The sequence below is a fragment of the Macaca fascicularis genome, chromosome X (genome assembly GCF_037993035.2).
Source record: "Macaca fascicularis isolate 582-1 chromosome X, T2T-MFA8v1.1".
In the NCBI taxonomy this organism is placed as follows: Eukaryota; Metazoa; Chordata; class Mammalia; order Primates; family Cercopithecidae; genus Macaca; species Macaca fascicularis.
In genome coordinates this window covers 60,160,708-60,177,001 of record NC_088395.1, presented here as the reverse complement: position 1 = coordinate 60,177,001, position 16,294 = coordinate 60,160,708, and positions in this window count along the sequence as shown.

Below are 16,294 nucleotides of genomic sequence, written 5' to 3'. Positions count from 1 at the left end.
AGATCATTTCACAGAACACAAAGAAGTTTCTCAGAAATCTTCTTTCTCTTTGTTATCCTAGGATATTTCCTTTGGCCCTATAGTCTTCAAAGGGATCCGAAATATCTGTTCTCCGATTCCACAGAAATAACGCTAGCAAAGAGATCCACGAAATACAGATGTATCTTTGTGAGTGGAAGTGACGCATCACAGAGTAGTTTCTCAGAAAGCTTCCTTCCAGATTTCATCTGAGGATATTTCCTTTTTCACCATAGCCCTCTATGGGCTTCCAAATATCACTTTGCCAATTTCACAAGAAGTGTCTTAGCAAAAGGCTTCTTGAGGGGAAAGCTGTAACTCTGTGAGTTGATTTCACGGAACAAAAAGAAGTTTCTCAGAAAGCTTCTTTCTCTTTGTTATCGGAGGATATTTCCTTTGGCACTATAGTCTTCAAAGGGATCCGAAATATCTCTTCTCAGATTCCACAGGAATAAGACTAGCAAAGAGATCCACGAAATGCAGATATAACTCTGAGAGATGAATTAACAGAACACTAAGCAGTTTCTCAGAAAGCTTCTTTCCAGATTTCATGTGAGGATATTTCCTTTTTCACCATAGCCCTCTATGGGCTTCCAAATATCACTTTGACAATTCCACAAGAACTGTCTCAGCGAAAGGTTTCTTGAGGGGAAAACTGTAACTCTGTGAGATGATTTCACAGAACACAAAGAAGTTTCTCAGAATGATTCTTTCTCTTTCTTATCGGAGGATATTTCCTTTTTCCCTATAGTCTACAAAGGGATCCGAAATATCTGTTCTCAGATTCCACAGAAATAAGGCTAGCAAACAGACCCACGAAATACAGATGTAACTCTGTGAGTGGAAGTCACACATCACAGAGCAGTTTCTCAGAAAGCTTCTTTCCAGATTTCATCTGAGGATATTTCCTTTTTCACCATAGCCCTCTATGGGCTTTCAAATATCACTTTGCCAATTCCACAAGAACTGTCTTAGCTAAAGGCTTCTTGAGGGGAAATCTGTAACTCTGTTATATGATTTCACAGAACACAAAGAAGTTTCTCAGTAAGCTTCTTTCTCTTTGTTATCGGAGTATATTTCCTATGGCCCTATAGTCTTCAAAGGGATCCGAAATATCTGTTCTCAGATTCCACAGAAATAAGGCTAGCAAAGACATCCACGAAATACAGATGTAACTCTGTGAGATGAATTAACACAACACTAAGCAGTTTCTCAGAAAGCTTCTTTCCATATTTCATCTGAGGATATTTCCTTTTTCACCATAGCCCTCTATGGGCTTCCAAATATCACTTTGCCAATTCCACAAGAAATGTCTTAGCGAAAGGCTTCTTGAGGGGAAATCTGTAACTCTGTGAGACCATTTCACAGAACACAAAGAAGTTTCTCAGAAATCTTCTTTCTCTTTGTTATCGGAGGATATTTCCTTTGGCCCTATAGTCTTCAAAGGGATCCGAAATATCTGTTCTCTGATTCCACAGAAATAAGGCTAGCAAAGAGATCCACGAAATACAGATGTAACTCTGTGAGTGGAAGTCACACATCACAGAACAGTTTCTCAGAAAACTTCTTTCCAGATTTCATCTGAGGATATTTCCTTTTTCACCATAGCCCTCTATGGGCTTCCAAATATCACTTTACCAATTCCACAAGAACTGTCTTAGCGAAAGGCTTCTTGAGGGGAAAGCTGTAACTCTGTGAGATGATTTCACGGAACACAAAGAAGTTTCTCAGAAAGCTTCCTTCTCTTTGTTATCGGAGGATATTTCCTTTGGCCCTATAGTCTTCAAAGGGATCCGAAATATCTGTTCTCAGATTCCACAGAAATAAGGCTAGCAAAGAGATCCACGAAATACAGATATAACTCTGTGAGATGAATTAACAGAACACTAAGCAGTTTCTCAGAAAGCTTCTTTCCAGATTTCATCTGAGGATATTTCCTTTTTCACCATAGCCCTCTATGGGCTTCCAAATATCACTTTGCCAATTCCACAAGAACTGTCTTAGCTAAAGGCTTCTTAAAGGGAAAGCTGTAACACTGTGAGATGATTTCACAGAACACAAAGAAGATTCTCTGTAAGCTTCTTTCTCTTTGTTATCAGAGGATAATTCCTTTGGCCCTATAGTCTTCAAAGGGATCCGAAATATCTCTTCTCAGATTCCACAGAAATAAGGCTAGCAAAGAGATCCACGAAATACAGATGTAACTCTGTGAGATGAATTAACGGAACACTAAGCAGTTTCTCAGAAAGCTTCTTTCCAGATTTCATCTGAGGATATTTCCTTTTTCACCATAGCCCTCTAAGGGCTTCCAAATATCACTTTGCCAATTCCACAAGAACTGTCTTAGTGAAAGACGTCTTGAGGGGAAAGCTGTAACTCTGTGAGATGATTTCACGGAACACAAGGAAGTTTCTCAGAAAGCTTCTTTCTCTTTGTTATCGGAGGATATTTCCTTTGGCCCTATAGTCTTCAAATGCATCCGAAATATCTGTTCTCAGATTCCACAGAAATAACGCTAGCAAAGAGATCCACGAAATTCAGATGTAACTCTGTGAGATGAATTAACAACACACTAAGCAGTTTTTCAGAAAGCTTCTTTCCAGATTTCATCTGAGGATATTTCCTTTTTCACCATAGCCCTCTATGGGATTCCAAATATCACTTTGCCAATTCCACAAGAACTGACTTAGCGAAAGTCGTCTTGAGGGGAAAGCTGTAACTCTGTGAGATGATTTCACGGAACACAAGGAAGTTTCTCAGAAAGCTTCTTTCTCTTTGTTATCGGAGGATATTTCCTTTGTCCCTATAGTCTTCTAAGGGATCCGAAATATCTGTTCTCAGATTCCACAGAAATAAGGCTAGCAAAGAGATCCACGAAATACAGATGTAACTCTGTGAGATGAATTAATAGAACACTAAGCAGTTTCTCATAAAGCTTCTTTCCAGAATTCATCTGAGGATATTTCCTTTTTTACCATAGCCCTCTATGGGATTCCAAATATCACTTTGCCAATTCCACAAGAACTGTCTTAGCGCAAGGCTTCTTGAGGGGAAAGCTGTAACTCTGTGAGGTGAATTCACAGAACACAAAGTAGTTTCTCAGAAAGCTTCTTTCTCTTTGTTATCGGAGGATATTTCCTTTGTCCCTATAATCTTCAAAGGGATCCGAAATATCTGTTCTCAGATTCCACAGACATAAGGCTATCAAAGAGATCCACGAAACACAGATGTAACTCTGTGAGTGGAAGTCACACATCACAGAGCAGTTTCTCAGAAAGCTTCTTTCCAGATTTCATCTGAGGATATTTCCTTTTTCACCACAGCCCTCTATGGGCTTCCAAATATCACTTTGCCAATTCCACAAGAACTGTCTTAGCGAAAGGCTTCTTGAGGCGAAAGCTGTAACTCTGTGAGATGATTTCACAGAACACAAAGAAGTTTCTCAGAAAGATTCTTTCTCTTTGTTATCGGAGGATATTTCCTTTGGCCCTATAGTCTTCAAAGGGATCCGAAATATCTGTTTTCAGATTCCACAGAAATAAAGCTAGCAAACAGATCCACGAAATACAGATGTAACTCTGTGGGTGGAAGTCACACATCACAGAGCAGTTTCTCAGAAAGCTTCTTTCCAGATTTCATCTGAGGATATTTCCTTTTTCACCATAGCCCTCTATGGGCTTTCAAATATCACTTTGCCAATTCCACAAGAACTGTCTTAGCTAAAGGCTTCTTGAGGGGAAAGCTGTAACTCTGTGAGGTGATTTCACAGAACACAAAGAAATTTCTCAGTAAGCTTCTTTCTCTTTGTTATCGGAGGATATTTCCTTTGGCCCTACAGTCTTCAAAGGGATCCGAAATATCTGTTCTCAGATTCCACAGAAATAAGGCTAGCAAAGAGATCCACGAAATACAGATATAACTCTGTGAGATGAATTAATAGAACACTAAGCAGTTTCTCAGAAAGCTTCTTTCCAGATTTCATCTGAGGATATTTCCTTTTTCACCATAGCCCTCTATGGGCTTCCAAATATCACTTTGCCAATTCCACAAGAACTGTCTTAGCGAAAGGCTTCTTGAGGGGAAAGCTGTAACTCTGTGAGATGATTTCACAGATCACAAAGAAGTTTCTCAGAAAGATTCTTTCTCTTTGTTATCGGAGGATATTTCCTTTGGCCCTATAGTCTTCAAAGGGATCCGAAATATCTGTTCTCAGATTCCACAGAAATAAGGCTAGCAAACAGATCCACGAAATACAGATGTAACTCTGTGGGTGGAAGTCACACATCACAGAGCAGTTTCTCAGAAAGCTTCTTTCCAGATTTCATCTGAGGATATTTCCTTTTTCACCATAGCCCTCTATGGGCTTTCAAATATCACTTTGCCAATTCCACAAGAACTGTCTAAGCTAAAGGCTTCTTGAGGGGAAAGCTGTAACTCTGTGAGGTGATTTCACAGAACACAAAGAAATTTCTCAGTAAGCTTCTTTCTCTTTGTTATCGGAGGATATTTCCTTTGGCCCTATAGTCTTCAAAGGGATCCGAAATATCTGTTCTGATTCCACAGAAATAAGGCTAGCAAAGAGATCCACGAAATACAGATGTAACTCTGTGAGATGAATTAACAGAACACTAAGCATTTTCTCAGAAAGCTTCTTTCCATATTTCATCTGAGGATATTTCCTTTTTCACCATAGCCCTCTATGGGCTTCCAAATATCACTTTGCCAATTCCACAAGAAATGCCTTAGCGAAAGGCTTCTTGAGGGGAAATCTGTAACTCTGTGAGATCATTTCACAGAACACAAAGAAGTTTCTCAGAAATCTTCTTTCTCTTTCTTATCGGAGGAAATTTCCTTTGGCCCTATAGTCTTCAAAGGGATCCGAAATATCTGTTCTCCGATTCCACAGAAATAAGGCTAGCAAAGAGATCCACGAAATACAGATGTAACTCTGTGAGTGGAAGTCACACATCACAGAACAGTTTCTCAGAAAGCTTCTTTCCAGATTTCATCTGAGGATATTTCCTTTTTCACCATAGCCCTCTATGGGATTCCAAATATCACTTTGCCAATTCCACAAGAACTGTCTTAGCGAAAGACTTCTTGAGGGGAAAGCTGTAACTCTGTGAGATGATTTCACGGAACACAAGGAAGTTTCTCAGAAAGCTTCTTTCTCTTTGTTATCGGAGGATATTTCCTTTGTCCCTATAGTCTTCAAAGGGATCCGAAATATCTGTTCTCAGATTCCACAGAAATAAGGCTAGCAAAGAAATCCACGAAATACAGATGTAAATCTTCGAGTGGAAGTCACACATCACAGAGCAGTTTCTCAGAAAGCTTCTTTCAAGATTTCATCTGAGGATATTTCGTTTTCCACCGTAGCCCTCTATGGGCTTACAAATATCACTTTGCCAATTCCACAAGAACTGTCTTAGCGAAAGGCTTCTTGAGGTGAAAGCTGTAACTCTGTGAGATGATTTCCCAGAACACAAAGAAGTTTCACAGCAAGCTTCTTTCTCTTTGTTATCGGAGGATATTTCCTTTGGCCCTATAGTCTTCAAAGGGATCCGAAATATCTGTTCTCCGATTCCACAGAAATAAGGATAGCAAAGAGATCCATGAAATACAGATGTAACTCTGTGAGATGAATTAACAGAACACTAAGCAGTTTCTCAGAAAGCTTCTTTCCAGATTTCATCTGAGGATATTTCCTTTTTTACCATAGCCGTCTATGGGCTTCCAAATATCACTTTGCCAATTCCACAACAACTGTCTTAGCGAAAGGCTTCTTGAGGGGAAAGCTGTAACTCTGTGAGGTGATTTCACAGAACACAAAGTAGTTTCTCACAAAGCTTCTTTCTCTTTGTTATCGGAGGATATTTCCTTTGGCCCTATAGTCTTCAAATGGATCCGAAGTATCTGTTCTCAGATTCCACAGAAATAAGGCTAGCAAAGAGATCCACGAAATACAGATGTAACTCTTCGAGTGGAAGTCACACATCACAGAGCAGTTTCTCAGAAAGCTTCTTTCCAGATTTCATCTGAGGATATTTCCTTTTTCACCATAGCCCTCTATGGGCTTCGAAATGTCACTTTGCCAATTCCACAAGAACTGTCTTAGCGAAAGGCTTCCTGAGGGGAAAGCTGTAACTCTGTGAGATGATTTCACAGCACACAAAGCAGTTTCTCAGAAAGCTTCTTTCTCTTTTTTATCGGAGGATATTTCCTTTGGCCCTATAGTCTTCAAAGGGATCCGAAATATCTGTTCTCAGATTCCACAGAAATAAGGCTAGCAAAGAGATCCACGAAATACCGATGTAACTCTGTGAGTGGAAGTCACACATCACAGAACAGTTTCTCAGAAAGTTTCTTTCCAGATTTCATCTGAGGATATTTCCTTTTTCACCATAGCCCTCTATGGGCTTCCAAATATCACTTTGCCAATTCCACAAGAACTGTCTTAGCGAAAGGCTTCTTGAGGGGAAAGCTGTAACTCTGTGAGATGATTTCACGGAACACAAAGAAGTTTCTCTGAAAGCTTCTTTCTCTTTGTTATCGGAGGATATTTCCTTTGGCCCTATAGTCTTCAAAGGGATCCGAAATATCTGTTCGCAGATTCCACAGAAATAAGGCTAGCAAAGAGATCCACGAAATACAGATATAACTCTGTGAGATGAATTAACAGAACACTAAGCAGTTTCTCAGAAAGCTTCTTTCCAGATTTCAACTGAGGATATTTCCTTTTTCACCATAGCCCTCTATGGGCTTCCAAATATCACTTTGCCAATTCCACAAGAAGTGTCTTAGCGAAAGGCTTCTTAAGGGAAAGCTGTAACACTGTGAAATGATTTCACAGAACACAAAGAAGATTCTCAGTAAGCTTCTTTCTCTTCGTTATCGGAGGATATTTCCTTTGGCCCCATAGTCTTAAAAGGGATCCGAAATATCTCTTCTCAGATTCCACAGAAATAAGGCTAGCAAAGAGATCCACGAAATACAGATGTAACTCGGTGAGATGAATTAACAGAACACTAAGCAGTTTCTCAGAAAGCTTCTTTCCAGATTTCATCTGAGGATATTTCCTTTTTCACCCTAGCCCTCTATGGGCTTCCAAATATCACTTTGCCAATTCCACAAGAACTGTCTTAGCTAAAGGCTTCTTAAAGGGAAAGCTGTAACACTGTGAGATGATTTCACAGAACACAAAGAAGTTTCTCAGAAAGCTTCTTTCTCTTTGTTATCGGAGGATATTTCCTTTGGCCCAAGAGTCTTCAAATGGATCCGAAATATCTGTTCTCAGTTTCCACAGAAATAAGGCTAGCAAAGAGATCCACGAAATACAGATGTAAATCTGTGAGATGAATTAACAGAACACTAAGCAGTTTTTCAGAAAGCTTCTTTCCAGATTTCATCTGAGGATATTTCCTTTTTCACCATAGCCCTCTAAGGGCTTCCAAATATCACTTTGCCAATTCCACAAGAACTGACTTAGCGAAAGTCGTCTTGAGGGGAAAGCTGTAACTCTGTGAGATGATTTCACGGAACACAAGGAAGTTTCTCAGAAAGCTTCTTTCTCTTTGTTATCGGAGGATATTTTCTTTGTCCCTATAGTCTTCTAAGGGATCCGAAATATCTGTTCTCAGATTCCACAGAAATAAGGCTAGCAAAGAGATCCACGAAATACAGATGTAAATCTTCGAGTGGAAGTCACACATCACAGAGCAGTTTCTCAGAAAGCTTTTTTCCAGATTTCATCTGAGGATATTTCCTTTTCCACCATAGCCCTCTATGGGCTTACAAATATCACGTTGCCAATTCCACAAGAACTGTCTTAGCGAAAGGCTTCTTGAGGTGAAAGCTGTAACTCTGTGAGATGATTTCCCAGAACACAAAGAAGTTTCTCAGTAAGCTTCTTTCTCTTTGTTATCGGAGGATATTTCCTTTGGCCCTATAGTCTTCAAAGGGATCCGAAATATCTGTTCTCAGATTCCACAGAAATAAGGCTAGCAAAGAGATCCACGAAATACAGATGTAACTCTGTGAGATGAATTAATAGAACACTAAGCAGTTTCTCATAAAGCTTCTTTCCAGAATTCATCTGAGGATATTTCCTTTTTTACCATAGCCCTCTATGGGATTCCAAATATCACTTTGCCAATTCCACAAGAACTGTCTTAGCGCAAGGCTTCTTGAGGGGAAAGCTGTAACTCTGTGAGGTGAATTCACAGAACACAAAGTAGTTTCTCAGAAAGCTTCTTTCTCTTTGTTATCGGAGGATATTTCCTTTGTCCCTATAATCTTCAAAGGATCCGAAATATCTGTTCTCAGATTCCACAGAAATAATGCTAGCAAACAGATCCACGAAATACAGATGTAACTCTGTTGGTGGAAGTCACACATCACAGAGCAGTTTCTCAGAAAGCTTCTTTCCAGATTTCATCTGAGGATATTTCCTTTTTCACCATAGCCCTCTATGGGCTTTCAAATATCACTTTGCCAATTCCACAAGAACTGTCTTAGCTAAAGGCTTCTTGAGGGGAAAGCTGTAACTCTGTGAGGTGATTTCACAGAACACAAAGAAATTTCTCAGTAAGCTTCTTTCTCTTTGTTATCGGAGGATATTTCCTTTGGCCCTATAGTCTTCAAAGGGATCCGAAATATCTGTTCTCAGATTCCACAGAAATAAGGCTAGCAAAGAGATCCACGAAATACAGATGTAACTCTGTGAGATGAATTAACAGAACACTAAGCATTTTCTCAGAAAGCTTCTTTCCATATTTCATCTGAGGATATTTCCTTTTTCACCATAGCCCTCTATGGGCTTCCAAATATCACTTTGCCAATTCCACAAGAAATGCCTTAGCGAAAGGCTTCTTGAGGGGAAATCTGTAACTCTGTGAGATCATTTCACAGAACACAAAGAAGTTTCTCAGAAATCTTCTTTCTCTTTGTTATCGGAGGAAATTTCCTTTGGCCCTATAGTCTTCAAAGGGATCCGAAATATCTGTTCTCCGATTCCACAGAAATAAGGCTAGCAAAGAGATCCACGAAATACAGATGTAACTCTGTGAGTGTAAGTCACACATCACAGAACAGTTTCTCAGAAAGCTTCTTTCCAGATTTCATCTGAGGATATTTCCTTTTTCACCATAGCCCTCTATGGGATTCCAAATATCACTTTGCCAATTCCACAAGAACTGTCTTAGCGAAAGGCTTCTTGAGGGGAAAGCTGTAACTCTGTGAGATGATTTCACGGAACACAAGGAAGTTTCTCAGAAAGCTTCTTTCTCTTTGTTATCGGAGGATATTTCCTTTGGCCCTATAGTCTTCAAATGGATCCGAAATATCTGTTCTCAGATTCCACAGAAATAAGGCTAGCAAAGAGATCCACGAATTACAGATGTAACTCTTCGAGTGGAAGTCACACATCACAGAGCAGTTTCTCAGAAAGCTTCTTTCCAGATTTCATCTGAGGATATATCCTTTTTCACCATAGCCCTCTATGGACTTCGAAATGTCACTTTGCCAATTCCACAAGAACTGTCTTAGTGAAAGGCTTCCTGAGGGGAAAGCTGTAACTCTGTGAGATGATTTCACAGAACACAAAGAAGTTTCTCAGAAATCTTCTTTCTCTTTGTTATCGGAGGATATTTCCTTTGGCCCTATAGTCTTCAAAGGGATCCGAAATATCTGTTCTCAGATTCCACAGAAATAAGGCTAGCAAAGAGGTCCACGAAATACAGATGTAACTCTGTGAGATGAATTAACAGAACACTAAGCAGTTACTCAGAAAGCTTCTTTCCAGATTTCATCTGAGGATATTTCCTTTTTCACCATAGCCCTCTATGGGCTTCCAAATATCACTTTGCCAATTCAACAAGAACTGTCTTAGCGCAAGGCTTCTTGAGGGGAAAGCTGCAACTCTGTGAGGTGATTTCACAGAACACAAAGAAGTTTCTCAGAAAGCTTCTTTCTGTTTGTTATCGGAGGATATTTCCTCTGGCCCTATAGTCTTCAAAGGGATCCGAAATATCTGTTCTCAGATTCCACAGAAATAAGGCCAGCAAAGAAATCCGTGAAATACAGATATAACTCTGTGAGATGAATTAACAGAACACTAAGCAGTTTCTCAGAAAGCTTCTTTCCAGATTTCAACTGAGGATATTTCCTTTTTCACCATAGCCCTCTATGGGCTTCCAAATATCACTATGCCATTCCACAAGAACTGTCTTAGCGAAAGGCTTCTTAAAGGGAAAGCTGTAACACTGTGAAATGATTTCACAGAACACAAAGAAGTTTCTCAGTAAGCTTCTTTCTCTTTGTTATCGGAGGATATTTCCTTTGGCCCTATAGTCTTCAAAGGAATCCGAAATAACTGTTCTCAGATTCCACAGAAATAAGGCCAGCAAAGAGATCTTCGAAATACAGATATTACTCTGTGAGATGAATTAACAGAACACTAAGCAGTTTCTCAGAAAGCTTCTTTCCAGATTTCATCTGAAGATATTTCCTTTTTCACCATAGCCCTCTAAGTTCTTCCAAATATCACTTCGACAATTCCACAAGAACTGTCTTAGCGAAAGGCTGCTTGAGGGGAAAGCTGTAGCTCTGTGAGATGATTTCACAGAACACAAAGAAGTTTCTCAGAAAGCTTCTTTCTCTTTGTTATCGGAGGATATTTCCTTGGCCCTATAGTCTTCAAAGGGATCCGAAATATCTGTTCTATCTTATTTCTGTGGAATCTCTCAGATTCCACAGAAATACGGCTAGCAAAGAGATCCACGAAATACAGATGTAACTCTGTGAGGTAAATTAACAGAACACTAAGCAGTTTCTCAGAAAGCTTCTTTCCAGATTTCATCTGAGGATATTTCCTTTTTCACCATAGCCCTCTATGGGCTTCCAAATATCACATTGCCTATTCGACAAGAACTGTCTTAGCGAAAGGCTTCTTGAGGTGAAAGCTGTAACTCTGTGAGATGATTTCACCGAATACAAAGAAGCTTCTCAGAAAGCCTCTTTCTCTTTGTTACAGGAGGATATTTCCTTTGGCCCTATAGTCTTCAAATGGATCCGAAATATCTGTTCTCAGATTCCACAGAAATAAGGCTAGCAAAGAGATCCACGAAATGCAGATGTAACTCTGTGATGAATTAACAGAACACTAAGCAGTTACTCAGAAAGCTTCTTTCTAGATTTCATCTGAGGATATTTCCTTTTTCACCATAGCCTTCTATGGGCTTCCAAATATCACTTTGACAATTCCCCAAGAAGTGTCTTAGCGAAAGGCTTCTTGAGATGAAAGCTGTAACTCTGTGAGATGATTTCACAGAACACAAAGAAGTTTCTCAGAAAGCTTCTTTCTCTTTGTTATCGGAGGATATTTCCTTTGGCCCTATAGTCTTCAAAGGGATCCGAAATAGCTGTTCTCAGATTCCACAGAAATAAGGCTAGCAAAGAGATCCACGAAATACAGATGTAAACCTGTGAGTGGAAGTCACACATCACAGAGCAGTTTCTCAGAAAGCTTCTTTCCAAATTTCATTTGAGGATATTTCCTTTTTCACCATAGCCCCTATGGGCTTCCAAATATCACTTTGCCAATTCCACAAGAACTGTCTTAGCGAAAGGCTTCTCGAGGGGAAAGCTGTAACTCTCTGAGATGATTTCACAGAACACAAAGCAGTTTCTCAGAAAGCTTCTTTCTCTTTGTTATCGGAGGATATTTCCTTTGGCTCTATAGTCATCAAAGGGATCCGAAATATCTGTTCTCAGATTCCACAGAAATAAGGCTAGCAAAGAGATCAATGAAATACAGATGTAACTCTGTGAGTGGAAGTCACACATCACAGAGCAGTTTCTCAGAAAGCTTCTTTCAAGATTTCATCTGAGGATATTTCCTTTTTCACCATAGCCCTCTATGGGCTTCCAAATATCACTTTGCCAATTCCACAAGAACTGTCTTAGCGAAAGTCTTCTTGAGGGGAAAGCTGTAACTCTGTGAGATGATTTCACAGAACACAAAGAAGTTTCTCAGAAAGCTTCTTTCTTTGTTATCGGAGCATATTTCCTTTGGCCCTATAGTCTTCAAAGGGATCCGAAATATCTGTTCTCAGATTCCACAGAAATAAGGCTAGCAAAGAGATCCATGAAATACAGATGTAACTCTGTGAGATGAATGAACAGAACACTAAGCAGTTTCTCAGAAAGCTTCTTTCCAGATTTCATCTGAGGATATTTCCTTTTTCACCAGAGCCCTCTATGGGCTTCCAAATATCACTTTGCCAATTCCACAAGAACTGTCTTAGCGAAAGACTTCTTGAGGGGAAAGCTGTAACTCTGTGAGATGATTTCACAGAACACAAAGAAGTTTCTCAGAAAGCTTCTTTCTCTTTGTTATCGGAGGATATTTCCTTTGGCCCTATAGTCTTCAAAGGGATCCGAAATATCTGTTCTCAGATTCCACAGAAATAAGGCTAGCAAAGAGATCCACGAAATACAGATGTAACTCTGTGAGATGAATTAACAGAACACTAAGCAGTTTCTCAGAAAGCTTCTTTCCAGATTTCATCTGAGGATATTTCCTTTTTCACCAGAGCCCTCTATGGGCTTCCAAATATCACTTTGCCAATTCCACAAGAACTGTCTTAGCGAAAGGCTTCTTGAGGGGAAAGGTGTAACTCTGTGAGATGATTTCACAAAACACAAAGAAGTTTCTCAGAAAGCTTGTTTCTCTTTGTTATCGGAGGATATTTCCTTTGGCCCTATAGTATTAAAAGGCATCCGAAGTATCTGATCTCAGATTCCACAGAAATAAGGCTAGCAAAGAGATCCACGACATACAGATGTAACTCTGTGAGTGGAAGTCACACATCACAGAGCAGTTTCTCAGAAAGCTTCTTTCCAGATTTCATCTGAGGATATTTCCCTTTTCACCATAGCCCTCTATGGGCTTCTAAATATCACTTTGCCAATTTCACAAGAACAGTCTTAGCGAAAGGCTTCTTGAGGGGAAAGCTGTAACTCTGTGAGATGATTTCACAAAACACAAAGAAGTTTCTCAGAAAGCTTCTTTCTCTTTGTTATCGGAGGATATTTCCTTTGGCCCTTTAGTCTTCAAAGGGATTCGAAATATCTCTTCTCAGATTCCACAGAAATAAGGCTAGCAAAGAGATCCACGAAATACAGATGTAACACTGTGAGATGAATTAACAGAACACTAAGCAGTTTCTCAGAAAGCTTCTTTCCAGATTTCATCTGAGGATATTTCCTTTTTCACCAGAGCCCTCTATGGGCTTCCAAATATCACTTTGCCAATTCCACAAGAAGTGTCTTAGGGAAAGGCCTCTGGAGGGGAAAGCTGTAACTCTGTGAGATGATTTCACAGAACACAAAGAAGTTTCTCAGAAAGCTTCTTTCTCTTTGTTATCGGAGGATATTTCCTTTGGCCCTATAGTCTTCAAAGGGATCCGAAATATCTGTTCTCAGATTCCACAGAAATAAGGCTAGCAAAGAGATCCACGTAATTCAGATGGAACTCTGTGAGATGAATTAACAAAACACTAAGCAGTTTTTCAGAAAGCTTCTTTGCAGATTTCATCTGAGGATATTTCCTTTTTCACCATAGCCCTCTATGGGCTTCCAAATATCACTTTGCCAATTCCACAAGAACTGACTTAGCGAAAGTCTTCTTGAGGGGAAAGCTGTAACTCTGTGAGATGATTTCACAGAACACAAAGAATTTTCTCAGAAAGCTTCTTTCTCTTTGTTATCGGAGGATATTTCCTTTGTCCCTATAGTCTTCAAAGGGATCCGAAATATCTGTTCTCAGATTCCACAGAAATAAGGCTAGCAAAGAAATCCACGAAATACAGATGTAAATCTTCGAGTGGAAGTCACACATCACAGAGCAGTTTCTCAGAAAGCTTCTTTCAAGATTTCATCTGAGGATATTTCGTTTTCCACCGTAGCCCTCTATGGGCTTACAAATATCACTTTGCCAATTCCACAAGAACTGTCTTAGCGAAAGGCTTCTTGAGGTGAAAGCTGTAACTCTGTGAGATGATTTCCCAGAACACAAAGAAGTTTCACAGCAAGCTTCTTTCTCTTTGTTATCGGAGGATATTTCCTTTGGCCCTATAGTCTTCAAAGGGATCCGAAATATCTGTTCTCCGATTCCACAGAAATAAGGCTAGCAAAGAGATCCATGAAATACTGATGTAACTCTGTGAGTGGAAGTTACACATCACAGAGCAGTTTCTCAGAAAGCTTCTTTACAGATTTCATCTGAGGATATTTCCTTTTCCACCATAGCCCTCTATGGGTTTACAAATACCACTTTGCCAATTCCACAAGAACTGTCTTAGCGAAAGGCTTCTTGAGGGGAAAGCTGTAACTCTGTGAGATGATTTCCCAGAACACAAAGAAGTTTCTCAGTAAGCTTCTTTCTCTTTCTTATCGGAGGATATTTCCTTTGGCCCTATAGTCTTCAAAGGGATCCGAAATATCTGTTCTCAGATTCCACAGAAATAAGGCTAGCAAAGAGATCCACGAAATACAGATATAACTCTGTGAGCTGAATTAACAGAACACTAAGCAGTTTCTCAGAAAGCTTCTTTCCAGATTTCATCTGAGGATATTTCCTTTTTCACCATAGCCCTCTATGGGCTTCCAAATATCCCTTTGCCAATTCCACAAGAACTGTCTTAGCTAAAGGCTTCTTAAAGGGAAAGCTGTAACACTGTGAGATGATTTCACAGAACACAAAGAAGATTCTCAGTAAGCTTCTTTCTCTTTGTTATCGGAGGATAATTCCTTTGGCCCTATAGTCTTCAAAGGGATCCGAAATATCTCTTCTCAGATTCCACAGAAATAAGGCTAGCAAAGAGATCCACGAAATACAGATGTAACTCTGTGAGATGAATTAACGGAACACTAAGCAGTTTCTCAGAAAGCTTCTTTCCAGATTACATCTGAGGATATTTCCTTTTTCACCATGGCCCTCTATGGGCGTCCAAATATCACTTTGCCAATTCCACAAGAACTGTCTTAGTGAAAGACTTCTTGAGGGGAAAGCTGTAACTCTGTGAGATGATTTCACGGAACACAAGGAAGTTTCTCAGAAAGCTTCTTTCTCTTTGTTATCGGAGGATATTTCCTTTGGCCCAAGAGTTTTCAAATGGATCCGAAATATCTGTTCTCAGTTTCCACAGAAATAAGGCTAGCGAAGAGATCCACGAAATACAGATGTAAATCTTCGAGTGGAAGTCACACATCACAGAGCAGTTTCTCAGAAAGCTTCTTTCTCTTTGTTATCGGAGGATATTTCCTTTGGCCCTGTAGACTTCAAAGGGATCCGAAATATCTGTTCTCAGATTCCACAGAAATAAGGCTAGCAAAGAGATCCCCGAAATACAGATGTACCTCTCTGAGTGGAAGTCACACATCACAGAGGAGTTTCTCAAAAAGTTTCTTTCCAGATTTCATCTGAGGATATTTCCTTTTTCACCATAGCCCTCTATGGGCTTCCAAATATCACTTTGCCAATTCCACAAGAACTGTCTTAGCGAAAGGCTTCTTGAGGGGAAACCTGTAACTCTGTGAGATGATTTCACAGAACACAAAGAAGTTTCTCAGAAAGCTTCTTTCTCTTTTTTATCGGAGGATATTTCCTTTGGCCCTATAGTCTTCAAAGGGATCCGAAATATCTGTTCTCAGATTCCACAGAAATAAGGCTAGCAAAGAGATCCACGAAATACAGATGTAACTCTGTGAGTGGAAGTCACACATCACAGAGCAGGTTCTCAGGAAGCTTCTTTCCAGATTTCATCTGAGGATATTTCGTTTTTCACCATAGCCCTCTATGGGCTTCCAAATATCACTTTGCCAATTCCACAAGAACTGTCTTAGCGAAAGGCTTCTTGAGGGGAAAGCTGTAACTCTGTGAGATGATTTCACAGAACACAAAGAAGTTTCTCAGAAAGCTTCTTTCTCTTTGTTATCGGAGGATATTTCCTTTGGCACTATAGTCTTCAAAGGGATCCGAAATATGTGTTCTCAGATTCCAGAGAAATAAGGCTAGCAAAGAGATCCACGAAATACAGATTTAACTCTGTGATATGATTTAACAGAACAATAAGCAGTTTCTCAGAAAGCTTCTATCCAGATTTCATCTGAGGATATTTCCTTTTTCACCATAGCCCTCAAAGGGCTTCCAAACGTCACTTTGCCAATTGCACAAGAACTGTCTTAGCGAAAGGCTTCCTGAGGGGAAAGCTGT